The following is a 13518-nucleotide window of genomic DNA, read 5'->3' on the forward strand; positions in this document are numbered from 1 at the left end:
CAGTATAGGTGTAATATTTCAACATTAAACAAACTGTATAAAAAGCATAGCCTATTCTTTCTATTTGTGCACAATTCTTGGTTTAAGAGTATGCAAAGCACTAAGGAATAAGTACGTTCTCTTGCACTGATAAAGGAAATTGCACCAGTGTTGTGTACTGTATCAATTAACTGCACACCAACCAAGAGTTGCAAGCCGTTGGTAAAGGACACGTAAAACACACACTTACTGTACACACACCACCGAGAGTAAACAAATATACAATGTGAATATTACACTTTTCACAAATAGTGTCAAAAGGATGAATCAATACTCAAAAACAGGATGAACACAAAGACAATATAAACCTGAAAAAGAAACAGTTGAGAAAACATTTAATAGAGAAAACAAAATATTACCATTAACTTTACGAAAACAAGCTTTTCTACATTCTAGGAAGACAACTGTACTAATGACATCACCTTTTACAGAAGGAAGGTTAACCATAAAATGACCATTTCCTCCACTTAAATACTAGTTAAAACAAATTCAAGGTTATCATCTTAAGGCAATAAAAATAAATGATTGTCTATATTGAATCAGTAGTTTGAGTTATGTAAAAGTGAACCTCATACACCATTTTTTCCAGATACAGAATAGCAAGCTGATCATCATATGAAATACACAAGATTGTAAATACTTAAATGTTAACACTAAATACTTCTTTGGTAAATTATATGTAAGAGAGACTATATTTGGTATACCTTTGGCTATTTGAAATAGTATTTAGGCTTTTAGTTTTACAGCATCACATATGAAGAACAGGGCTCAGGGCTTTAAATTAACAAAAAATAAGTACTTGAAATTCACATTGGAACATACTTTTGTGTGTATATACAGTGTATGTGTACACCCCTTCAAATGAGTGGATTTGGCTATTTCAGCTACACCCAGTGCTGACAGGTGTATAAAGTGTGCAAAGTTGTCATTAAGGCAAAGGGTGGCTACTTTGGAGAATCTCAAATATAATACTATTTTTGCACAGGGTCACCGCAACTCATTGCATATAGGATAGGACAGTTTTTGTTCACGGATTTGCCCCAGCAGATCTGTCCCCATCATGGTTGGAGGCTCCTCCCTGTCCTGCCACAGGCCTGTGATCGGATTGGTGGTTGCTGTTCTTTTCAGTTCCTGCTTTGCGCAGGGTCAGATGGTTGATTGCTGATCAGAGTCTCTCGTTCTCTTTGAGCTGGTCACTGAACTGTTATGAAAGAGAACTCTTGATAAAACTTGTCTGCATAGCAATGGAGTTAATCAGTCTAGCATAGGGACTCGAGTCAGTGTTAATACACAACTTTGCCTACAGGGATCACTACAGGTGCTGGGTTGAATAAAGAGAACATACAGAAACAAAATCAATGAATGTTACATTTATATCTAAGCCAGTGGAGGCTGCTGAGGGGAGGACGGCTCATAATAATGGCTGGAACGGAGTCAATGGAATGGCATACAACAATACCATTGGCATCAAACACATGGAGACCACGTGTTTGATACCATTCCAGCAATTCCACTCTAGCCATTACCAAGAGCCCGTTCCCCAATTAAGGTGCCACCAGCCTCCTGTGACCTAGGCCTATTGGCTACATTGAAGTTCTATCAGGCATTAGTGCGTAAGCCTAAGCTTTATGTGCGCCAAATATCCTGCACACTGATCGCCAAAAGCTTTTGGGAATGGGCAGAAAAAGTTAATGTCTATCCACTAAGAGAAAAAGGCCAATGTCAGAGTTTAATTCAATAAGAGATAAGCTGTGAAATGGTGTTGAAAATAAATAGAAGGGAGGGGCCAGAAAAGTTGTTTGGGAAAGATTTGGTGAAGTGGTAAAATACTTATTGTTTTCTATTGTGTTATTGACTTGTTTATTCCATGTGTAACTGTGTTGTTTGTGTTGCACTGCTTTGCTTTATCTTGGCCAGGTCGCAGTTGTAAATGAGAACTTGTTCTCAACTCGCTTACTTGGTTAAATGAAGGTGAAATATATATATTTTTAAAAGACAATGATAGCATGTTACAGTGCCTTGCGAAAGTATTCCGCCCCCTTGAACTTTGCGACCTTTTGCCACATTTCAGGCTTCAAACATAAAGATATAAAACTGTATTTTTTTGTGAAGAATCAACAACATGTGGGACACAATCATGAAGTGGAACGACATTTATTGGATATTTCAAACTATTTTAACAAATCAAAAACTGAAAAATTGGGCGTGCAAAATTATTCAGCCCCCTTAAGTTAATACTTTGTAGCGCCACCTTTTGCTGCGATTACAGCTGTAAGTCGCTTGGGGTATGTCTCTATCAGTTTTGCACATCGAGAGACTGACATTTTTTCCCATTCCTCCTTGCAAAACAGCTCGAGCTCAGTGAGGTTGGATGGAGAGCATTTGTGAACAGCAGTTTTCAGTTCTTTCCACAGATTCTCGATTGGATTCTGGTCTGGACTTTGACTTGGCCATTCTAACACCTGGATATGTTTATTTTTTAACCATTCCATTGTAGATTTTGCTTTATGTTTTGGATCATTGTCTTGTTGGAAGACAAATCTCCGTCCCAGTCTCAGTTCTTTTGCAGACTCCATCAGATTTTCTTCCAGAATGGTCCTGTATTTGGCTCCATCCATCTTCCCATCAATTTTAACCATCTTCCCTGTCCCTGCTGAAGAAAAGCAGGCCCAAACCATGATGCTGCCACCACCATGTTTGACAGTGGGGATGGTGTGTTCAGCTGTGTTGCTTTTACGCCAAACATAACGTTTTGCATTGTTGCCAAAAAGTTCAATTTTGGTTTCATCTGACCAGAGCACCTTCTTCCACATGTTTGGTGTGTCTCCCAGGTGGCTTGTGGCAAACTTTAAACACCACTTTTTATGGATATCTTTAAGAAATGGCTTTCTTCTTGCCACTCTTCCATAAAGGCCAGATTTGTGCAATATACGACTGATTGTTGTCCTATGGACAGAGTCTCCCACCTCAGCTGTAGATCTCTGCAGTTCATCCAGAGTGATCATGGGCCTTTTGGCTGCATCTCTGATCAGTCTTCTCCTTGTATGAGCTGAAAGTTTAGAGGGACGGCCAGGTCTTGGTAGATTTGCAGTGGTCTGATACTCCTTCCATTTCAATATTATCGCTTGCACAGTGCTCCTTGGGATGTTTAAAGCTTGGGAAATCTTTTTGTATCCAAATCCGGCTTTAAACTTCTTCACAATAGTATCTCGGACCTGCCTGGTGTGTTCCTTGTTCTTCATGATGCTCTCTGCGCTTTTAACGGACCTCTGAGACTATCACAGTGCAGGTGCATTTATACGGAGACTTGATTACACACAGGTGGATTGTATTTATCATCATTAGTCATTTAGGTCAACATTGGATCTTTCAGAGATCCTCACTGAACTTCTGGAGAGAGTTTGCTGCACTGAAAGTAAAGGGGCTAAATCATTTTGCACGCCCAATTTTTCAGTTTTTGATTTGTTAAAAAAGTTTGAAATATCCAATAAATGTCGTTCCACTTCATGATTGTGTCCCACTTGTTGTTGATTCTTCACAAAAAAATACAGTTTTATATCTTTATGTTTGAAGCCTGAAATGTGGCAAACGGTCGCAAAGTTCAAGGGGGCCGAATACTTTCGCAAGGCACTGTATATGTGATGATTGTGAGGCGCTACACAAATTCGACAGTCACAAGACGGGACTTCAAATAGGCCTATGGCACGTCAAGGGAACTGTAGCCTACTGTTCAGATGGGTTAGATGGAAACTGACTGTAGGTCTGTAACCACAGTTTTAATATTTCTTGCAGCAAATTGACACACCAAATGTACATTTTGACTCGACAACTGGAGTGGAGAAATACAATGTATTTCATCATCTTGAAGGTGTCATCATCTTGAATGTGAATGTGCAGTTAGCACCTCTACAGATGGTATCGATCTTTATCAGAATCATACAAGCTGATTGTATTTCCACCACATAAAAGACGCATCCAAGCCAAACTGAAATCTGATCAGAAACATGTTTGGTTTGCTCTGCAAAAGAAGCAGAGATGACAGAGACAACTTTACCAATGTCAACTAGATTGAAGCCTTCCTTCTACCATTTATGACATTATTCTAGTGAGCAAGTGTTTATTTAGTCTTCTAGGGCAACATATTATGACAGAAGAGAAGCTGCACGCATCTAATTATAAACAAGTTGACTAACAAATAGCCTACTAAAATGTCAGAAATTATAAGAAACATAAATTACGCAAAAAACAATCCTCCACCCCCTGTCAAAAAACGTTCTACCTTCTGACTGTAGCCTATGGCGCATTTTTTATATTTGTGGGTTAGGGTCAAGTGTGGGGCCTCAGATTTTCACTTAATCATATACAAAAAATGATTTGCAATTGTGAGCAGGGGCAGGTGAACAAACAACTGACCCAGGTACCACTAGCCTATAGTGAGTAATGCTTACCTTCTTCTGTAACAACTGACCCGGGTACCACTAGTCTATAGTGAGTAATGCTTACCTGCTTCTGTAACAACTGGATTGGTGCCTCTTCGTGATTGACTGTCTCTCGAAACTGTAAAATAAAATGGCAACAACTACAGAGAAACACAGAACAAACAAGCAACTGCACCAGAATACTGTCTCAACTAGCCTTGTGCTGTAACAATGTGTGTAAGGGGTTATCTTGCACATACCTCTGCTACCTCATTACTTAGGCTCCTGCCTCCTCCAACCCGTTGACCCCTTGACAGCCCATACGAGCGGTCTAAAGAAATAACACTTGGTTAGGTTGCGATATTAGCACTGGGGATGTAGTCAGGTGCGTTTGTCATAACCGAGAGGCTTTTCTCAGTGGCGGCAGCAGCCTTCACCTCCTGCAGGTCATCATAGAGCAGTGTGACGCTCTGAGAAAGAAGGAGCCAGTGGGCCAGGTATTCAGCCTCTGGAATCAGGATGAACTCTGCATCCTGTAGTTCCTGTTAGGGAGGATGGACAGGGAGGGACACCAACATTCAGTGGCCATAACCCTCTTTGTTCAGGCTTTTATTATGCTTGTTGTTTTGAGTACAAACATGGCGCAGCCAGACGTGGCAAGAGCTGTCGCAAGTCTGGTTCGTCAGAGACGTTATGGAGGTCTTGATGTGTCATCTTCCTTAGTGCCCCCCCAATCACCCTTCATGTAGCCCTGGCTCACTCTCCAGATCCACAGTGGAGGTAGAGGCCTGGCCCAGGCCTTAGTGTGAACCGACAAACACCAGGACACACCATGTGGTCAGTACAGTACCAAACTGGTATAAAACTATTGACCTGTTCAGATTGTGAATGTAATGATGAAGTAACCAGAGAGACCATGGCCATCTTACTTACCACTGCCAATTAAAAGTCCACTGCTGTTTGAGCAGATAGTTTTAAAGTTGAGAACATTTTCTGTAAACAGGGAACATAATCAATCTCAACTGTATTTTTCAATAAATTATTAGCTGGTGTTAGAACAGAAGTTTAGTGGCTAACCCATGATGAGAATGGTGTGCCAGCCGTGACAGGAGTGGTATGGCACATGGTGGATGGAGCCTAAAATGGGTTGTGGTAAAGCATTCCCAGGCATCCACATTTCCTGCTTTTCCCCAGGCAAAGATCTGACTGTCTGAAAGGATAAGAGATTAGCCAATATCCTTTCAGAACCTAACCAGGGAATCTACCGGTACTCTCCATTAGATTGAGTCCTACTTTTGTAGCTCAGAGCCGAGGACTCCCTGCTAACAGAATAAAGCGAAGAAAAAAAACAAGCACCACAACTCTAAGCTGCATACACACATTAAACAGCATATTCAACAACATGCTGCAACAGAGAATGTTGAAGTTTAGTTGTTTTTCTGACCCTCTGTGGCTGCGATGGTGTCCGCAGGACACTTTGCTGACCACCTCCCCTCCCCCAAAAGACCCCAACAAGAGCTAGATGCCCTGGTGCTTCTTGAAGTCCTTCACACCAAGCTGACCATAATTTTTTGCAGCCAAAGGTCATCAGCCTGCAAGGTCAGAGTTCAGTCAGAACCATGTCTTCATATAAAATTCTACATACTTTCAATTGGGGATCAGAAAAAAAGAGAGCAGAGTCTGGTAGCTGTACAGTTGATGGCAGCAGTGTGGGTCTTCCCAGCAGAAATTACTCGGATCTTATACCTGGCCAGCTGCTTGACCAAAGTGAGTGTAATGGTGTATGTTATCCTCTGGTAGACCTGATATTGAAGGAAGAAAACTTAAATTCTCCACCATTAATTGCATTATTCCTTATTTTAAAGCAATGAGAAGAGGCTGTGAGTGGATCCTAGTATGTTGAATGTGATGCTGTACCTCTCCAGGAAGGTTTGAGGCCAGAGACTACAGGGTTGATTATTGTTCCCACAGGCCAGGACTTTGCCAGAAGGTTCCATCAAGGCCACAGATGAGATACTGGCTCTTTTGGGAATCTCCACCTGTGAACGCCAGACGATACACAACATTATGCTTCCTATCGATTTAAATGGTGCATTCAAACACATTTTCATGAATTTGTCTGGATGATGAAATTGAGAAGTCATTGCCCCTTTCCCCATGAGCAGAATTAAATGATATGTTCAAGCTCTCTGCTGGAAACTAGAGGGCAGGATCTTACTTGCGTGAGGGAGTTAAAGTCATCCTCACAGTCCTGGTCAAGACTGAGGAAAAGGCCAACTTCATGAATGAATAATGTCCTTCATCATAGCTCCATCTACTGGCAAAATAAGGTGGGACAACGGATATGGAGCTTGAGGGAGGCATGGTGGTAGACATACAGTACTGCTGTGTAGCTCAGTATACGCTGTTCTGGTACATACCGGGCTCTCCACAGCCCCAGGAGTAGATGTCTCCCCTGTGGGTCAGCACCACCACATGGTTGTCTGCACAGGACACCTGCCTGACAGGCCACACCTCAAAGAATTCCAACAGCACAGGCTCTAGCACCTACATGCCCTGCTCGTTCTCCACTCCAATACAGCCGTAGTAGTCAGAACCAAACATGTACATCAGGTCCTCATCTGAAACGAAACAGCATGTTGTCAAACTAGACCAAATCTGTCTGAATTGTATCTGAGTTGTAAAAAGACAGAAACCGAGCCCTCCCACTGTAAACATCCTATTCTACTGGAGTAGTGCTCCACACAGACAGACCACTCACCAGTGACACAGGCAGTGAAATCAGCTCCACAAGCGACCTGACAGATGGCCTTTCCCTGCAGCCTCTCAACCTTGTGTGGCTGCTGGTACGAGGCCTGGGCCCCATGGCCCAGCTGGCCCACCATCTTGGACACAAATGAAACCACAACATCAAAAGGGCACATGTTTAATCAACAAAAACAACTTTAAAGTGCTCAAAATGTTTTTTCTGCCTTGGACTTATAGGAACATTGTACTCACAGCCCAAGCTATTTCTCCACAGTAACCACAGCAAAGTGGGTCTCCCCTGCACACACATGCTGGCCACTGCTTTCACCTTTAAACACATCTGTCACGCTGATCCTCAACACCGGAGCTCCCCACTACTCCCTGTTCACCCATGACTGCATGGCCAGGCACCATCATTACATTTGCAGATGACAGTGATCACCGACGAGACAGCCTATAGGGAGGAGGTCAGAGACCTAGCCGGGTGGTGCCAGAATAACAACCTATCCCGCAACATAACAAAGACTAAGGAGATGATTGTGGACTACAGGAAAAGGAGGACCGAGCACGCCCCCATTCTCATCGACGGGGCTGTGGTGGAGCATGTTGAGAGCTTCAAGTTCCTTGGTGTCCACATCACCAACAAACTAGAATGGTCCAAACATACCAAGACAGTCGTGAAGAGGGCACGACAAAGCCTATTCCCCCTCAGGAAACTAAAAAGATTTGGCATGTGTCCTGAGATCCTCAAAAGGTTCTACAGTTGCAACGTCGATTGCATCACTGCCTGGTATGGCAACTGCTCAGCCTCTGACCGCAAGGCACTACAGAGGATAGTGAGTACGGCCCAGTACATCACTGGGGCTAAGCTGCCTGCCATCCAGGACCTCTACACCAGGCGGTGTCAGAGGAAGGCCCTAACAATTGTCAAAGATCCCATCCACCCCAGTCATACATTGTTCTCTGCTACTGCATGGCAAGCGGTACCGGAGTGCCAAGTCTAGGACAAAAAGACTTCTCAACAGTTTTTACCCCCAAGCCATAAGACTCCTGAACAGGTAATCAAATGGCTACCCGGACTATTTGCATTGTGTGCCCCCCCAACCCCTCTTTTTACGCTACTGCTACTCTGTTTATAATATATGCATTATGTCATACAGTATACTCTAGCTATCCAAAAAACTGTTGAGAAGTCTTTTTGTACTAGACTTGGCACTCCAGACACATGGCACTGCTCGTGGTTACAATTAGCTGTACACTCGCTGCTACCACTTTTCACACCTGCCTCCAAACAGAAGTCATGTCCCTGTGGCAGAGTGAAGAGCCATGGATGGAGCCGACTACAAATACAGCAGGCTTATGCCCACAAAGGGACAGAACAACCACACTGCTCTCTGGACTTGATTTGGTTTGAGTATCCAGTCTGCCCACCAAATCTGTTCACTGAATGTAATCAGCTCTGCAGTAACTATAATAACTGTGTGTTAACTTCATTCAGCACTACGTAATTGAGATCTACATGGTCAACATAACACCAGAAAAGCACAGCTTTACTTACACTGTTATCACACAACTTTATAAGGTTTGTTTTAGTTAGGAAGATTTCAGCATCTTGAAATCCCTTCAAGAGAAGAATAAAATAGGTCAGAAAAAAGGAAACTGTGACCAGACCTAATAAGGACTTTTGTATTCATAACCAACACAGCTTACATACAATACAAATAATCAAAGCAGCTCATAGCACAATCATTGAGGAAAGTTTGGACCCAACCCTGGAATTGACCTCTGCAGGATACCAGCCTTATGAATGTGAGCCACTGCAGAGGTAACTTGGTACAGGTACCATATGACAACCTAGGGGAATTTAAGATGTTTTAGATATTAAAAACTGGCAGGGAAAAGATGAAGTTGAATGTTCACAATTGTTCTTATCTAGAACAAAGGCAGAGCCATTGTGTGTCTGTAGGTACAATAAACCCTTGCATCAGGTTGTGTTTCACTTTCATACCTCCTCAGTGAAGTGTTTCCCCTTCCCCTTCTGTTGGTTGATTTTATAAAAAGGATTTACTCCTGAAATTGAATAGATAGTGGTCCCTTTCAATTGCTACTTTAACTGCCAGACCATTACAATTGGGGCAATCATATTTCAGTTGAGCCAATATCATTATCCCGTCATACAATGTATCACATTTAATAAGGACACATAATAACACAGCTTTAATATCCCATGTGTATTTCATACAAATACACCACATTCAAGTGATAAGATGAAGCCATATCTCACCATTACAATATTCAAGCTCAATGAGCAGAGTATCCTTGTCCATGAAATGTTTGAAGTAGGCTGTTGATGTTGTGCTGTAGGATGGAGAGGATGCTGATCTCATTTGTGATATCTTTATGCTCTTTATCTGAGAGGCAGTTAAAGTCCGCCTCCTTCCACACCAGAGAGTTGTCCTGTAGAGTGATTGACAGGGGACAGACAGAGAGAGGTCAGGATGAGATCAGAAACACTTGCGCTTTGAAGGCTACAACAAAGAACACCCCAAGAGACCTCAGGCAACAAGACTTCACTGCAATTACTTACTCAAAGTTAAAATATTAATGTCATTAATTTTCTTCTTTCCATTGTGCTTCTGCTATTATAAAATGTAATAGAGTAATAAGATAATAATAAGATAAAATAGGGTATATCGCTAATAATGTACTATACATGATATAGGCTTTAATCAAACAAACTGTTCTTTCAGCAAGTAAACAAAGGTTTGACATTTACAAAAGGTTGTTGTTTTCCTGCTGGGATCAAATAAATACAAACCATGCCCTTACACTATTACTCTTGAGCAACGTGAATAATAGCAGTTTTGTCAAACGGCTTGGGAATGTAATGGATCTTCAGCTCTCTCGCAAGCCTTTCTCACTGGGGTATGAAAACTAAAGTAGACTGGCCATCTCAGAGGCTAATGGCCAGGTTTGGTGGGAGACTCACTCAGCATGCAGGAAAAGCTATTGTAGATCACTAATAAAACAGGCCAGTACATTTTTTTATGCATTTTGCTCTGACAGAACAGAGGTGTGTGCGTGTGTGAATGATAGAAATAGTGCTTGACCTGCTTACCTCTGTCTGCTTCGCCAAATGCCCCTTTTCCAAGGATCCAGATTGGAATGTAATGTAACTTTTCTTCCTTGCTGTTGTATTCTGACGTCGATCGCCCACTGGCGAAAGATTCACTGACAGAATATGAATTTAGTGAGGCGAAATGCCTTTCATAGTCTTCCAGTGACATTTTGAGTATAATAAGCGGAACACAACTGTAGGCCTAACAATTGCAAACTATTTACAAATCAATTGCGTAAACAAACTCCTATTGATTTAAAATAACATTTTGGGGGGAGTAGAATGTACAGAGAACTGCTATACATTGTATCAGTAAAAGGGAGTTTATGTAATGAATACTCAAGGACAAAAAGGTGTATATTCACGAGCAGAACGCGGCAGGTATTTATTTTGCCTTCGCAGAATGCAGGAATCGTGGTCACAGGCAGGCAAAGGTCATCCGAAAGGATGCAAGTTCAAATCCCCGAGCTGACAAGGTACAAATCTGTCGTTCTGCCCCTGAACAAGGCAGTTAACCTACTGTTCCTAGGCCGTCATTGAAAATAAGAATTTGTTCTTAACTGACTTGCCTAGTTAAATAAAGGTCAAATTAAAAATACACAGGTAGGCAAACACTAAGTGAATCAAAACTAGGACTGAAGGCCATACCTGGTTTTCACAAACGCACTAGGAAAAGGCTTAGTAGAGTCAAAACGAACAATACCTCACAAAGGCACAAACAGAATGAACTGAACTAAATAAGGAGCTGATGAGACCAGGTGAATAACTAACACAGGTGAAATCAATGAACAAAAATGAAAGACAGGACTACGTTCAAGAACACAATGAAATAGAACACAAGGTTGACTAAGAAAATAAATACAGAACCTTACATCATCATAGTTACGACTGCTTCAAAAAAATTATCCCACAGCAATAGTGTGCAACAACGTTGTTGGTTTGCTAGTTACCAAGATACTTGCAAATATTTTGGCCTGGTCTTTCGAAACCTTTGGACGTTGTTAATGCGCAGTAATACAATAACCATCTCTCCTGATCTCTGATAGTAATGTATACAGAAAATAAGATATCTACAGTTTGAACACCCACTTTACTAAATTTACATTTTGGAAGCTGACAGTAGCGCTCACTCGACTGTGCCACAGCACAAGGAGTCCATCTTTTTCATTTCTTTGCATTCATTAAAGACCCGGAAACACTCAAGTTACTAGTGCTTAGATCTGAATGGTGGCGCAGTGCAAAGTCTGTGGGCAGAAGCAAACTTCATAAATCTTTATTTAGACTGTGTTTCTGTGCACTGTCCAATTCTCGTACATTTCCTCAGTGAAAACAATGTGCTGAGCAAATGTCAAATTGGCTTTTTACCAAATTATCATACGATAGACCACGTATTCACCCTGCACACCCTAATGGACAAACAAATATGTTCCGGTCAGCCTCAGAGAACAACATTGACCTATACGCTGACTTGGTGAGTGTGTTTATAAAGAAGTGCATTGGAGATGTTGTACCTACTGTGACTATTAACACCTACCCTAACCAGAAACCGTGGATGGATGGCGGCATTCACGCAAAACTGAAAGCGCTTCACTGCATTTAACCATGGAAAGAGGTCTGGGAATATGACTGAATATAAAACAGTGTAGTTATTCCCTCCGCAAAGCAATCAAACAAGCGAAATGTCAGTACAGAGACAAGTTGGAGTCGCAATTCAACAGCTCAGACACAAGATGTGTGTGGCAGGGTCTACAGGAAATGACGGACTACAAAAAGAAAACCAGCAACGTCACGGACACCGACGTCATGCTTCCAGACAAACTAAACACCTTCTTTGCCCGCTTTGAGGATAATACAGTGCCACCGTCAAGGCCCGCTAACAGGGACTGCGCCCCACCCCCTCTCCTTCTCCGTGGCTGACGTGAGTAAAACATTTAAACGTGTTAACCCTCGCAAGGCTGCTGGCCCAGACTGCATCCCTAGCCGCGTCCTCAGAGCATGCGCAGACCAGCTGGCTGGTGTGTTTACGGACATATTCAATCACTCCCTATCCCGGTCTATTGTCCCCACATGCTTCAAGATGGCTACCACTGTTCCTGTACGAAAGAAGGTGAAGATAACTGAACTAAATGACTACCGCCCTGTAGCACTCACTTCTGTCATCATGAAGTGCTTTGAGAGACTAGTCAAGGATCATATCACCTACACCTTACTGGCCAAGGTAGACCCACTTCAGTTTGCATACCGACCCAAGAAGTCCACAGATGACGCAATCACCATCACACTGCACACTGCCCTGTCCCATCTGGACAAAAGGAATACCTATGTAAGAATGCTGTTCATTGACTACAGCTCAGCATTCAACACCATAGTACCCTCCAAGCTCATCATCAAACTAGAGGGCCTGGGTCTCAACCCCGCCCTGTGCAATTGGGTCCTGGACTTTCTGACGGGCCGCCCCCAGGTGGTGAAGGTAGGAAACAACATCTCCACTTCGCTGACCCTCAACACTGGGTCCCCACAAGGGTGTGTGCTCAGCCCCCTCATGTACTCCCTGTTCACCCACGACTGCGTGGCCATGCACGCCTCCAACTCAATCATCACGTTTGCAGAAGATACAACAGTAGTGGGCTTGATTACCAACAACGATGAGACAGCCTACAGGGAGGAGGTGAGGGTACTCGGAGTGTGGTGTCAGGAAAACAACCTCTCACTCAACGTCAACAAAACAAAGGAGATGATCGTGGACTTCAGGAAACAGCAGAGGGAGCACCCCCTTATCCACATTGAAGGGATAGCAGTGGAGAAGGTGGAACGTTTTAAGTTCCTCAGTGTACACATCACGGACAAACTGAAATTGTCCACCCACACAGACAGTGTGGTGAAGAAGGCGCAACAGCGCCTCTTCAACCTTAGGAGGCTGAGGAAATTCGGCTTGTCACCCAAAACCCTGACAAACTTTTACAGATGCACAATTGAGAGCATCCTGTCGGACTGTATCACAGCCTGGTACGGCAACTGCACCGCCCTCAACCGCAAGGCTCTCCAGAGGATGGTGCGGTCTGCACAACGCATCACCGGGGACAAACTACCTGCCCTCCATGACACCTACAGCACCCGATGTCACAGAAAGGCCAAAAAGATCATCAAGGACATCAACCACCTGAGCCACTGGCTGTTCACACCACTACCATCCAG

General features: G+C 43.0%; 1 long non-coding RNA gene across 2 annotated transcripts; it reads right to left on the reverse strand.

Annotated features, from left to right (window-relative positions):
* Position 1: 1 nt before the first annotated feature.
* Positions 2-7642, reverse strand: LOC110505554. 2 transcript variants are annotated; one of them, XR_005039573.1, is made up of 6 exons: positions 7219-7642; positions 6878-7078; positions 6676-6771; positions 4718-6496; positions 4543-4596; positions 2-1240 (listed from the first exon to the last, which is right to left on the reverse strand). It is a non-coding gene; the product is annotated as an uncharacterized LOC110505554 (long non-coding RNA). The 2 variants fall into 2 exon arrangements; XR_005039572.1 differs by having other exon boundaries at positions 6676-6774.
* Positions 7643-13518: the final 5876 nt, after the last annotated feature.

Source organism: Oncorhynchus mykiss, chromosome 25 (genome assembly GCF_013265735.2).
Source record: "Oncorhynchus mykiss isolate Arlee chromosome 25, USDA_OmykA_1.1, whole genome shotgun sequence".
In the NCBI taxonomy this organism is placed as follows: domain Eukaryota; kingdom Metazoa; phylum Chordata; class Actinopteri; order Salmoniformes; family Salmonidae; genus Oncorhynchus; species Oncorhynchus mykiss.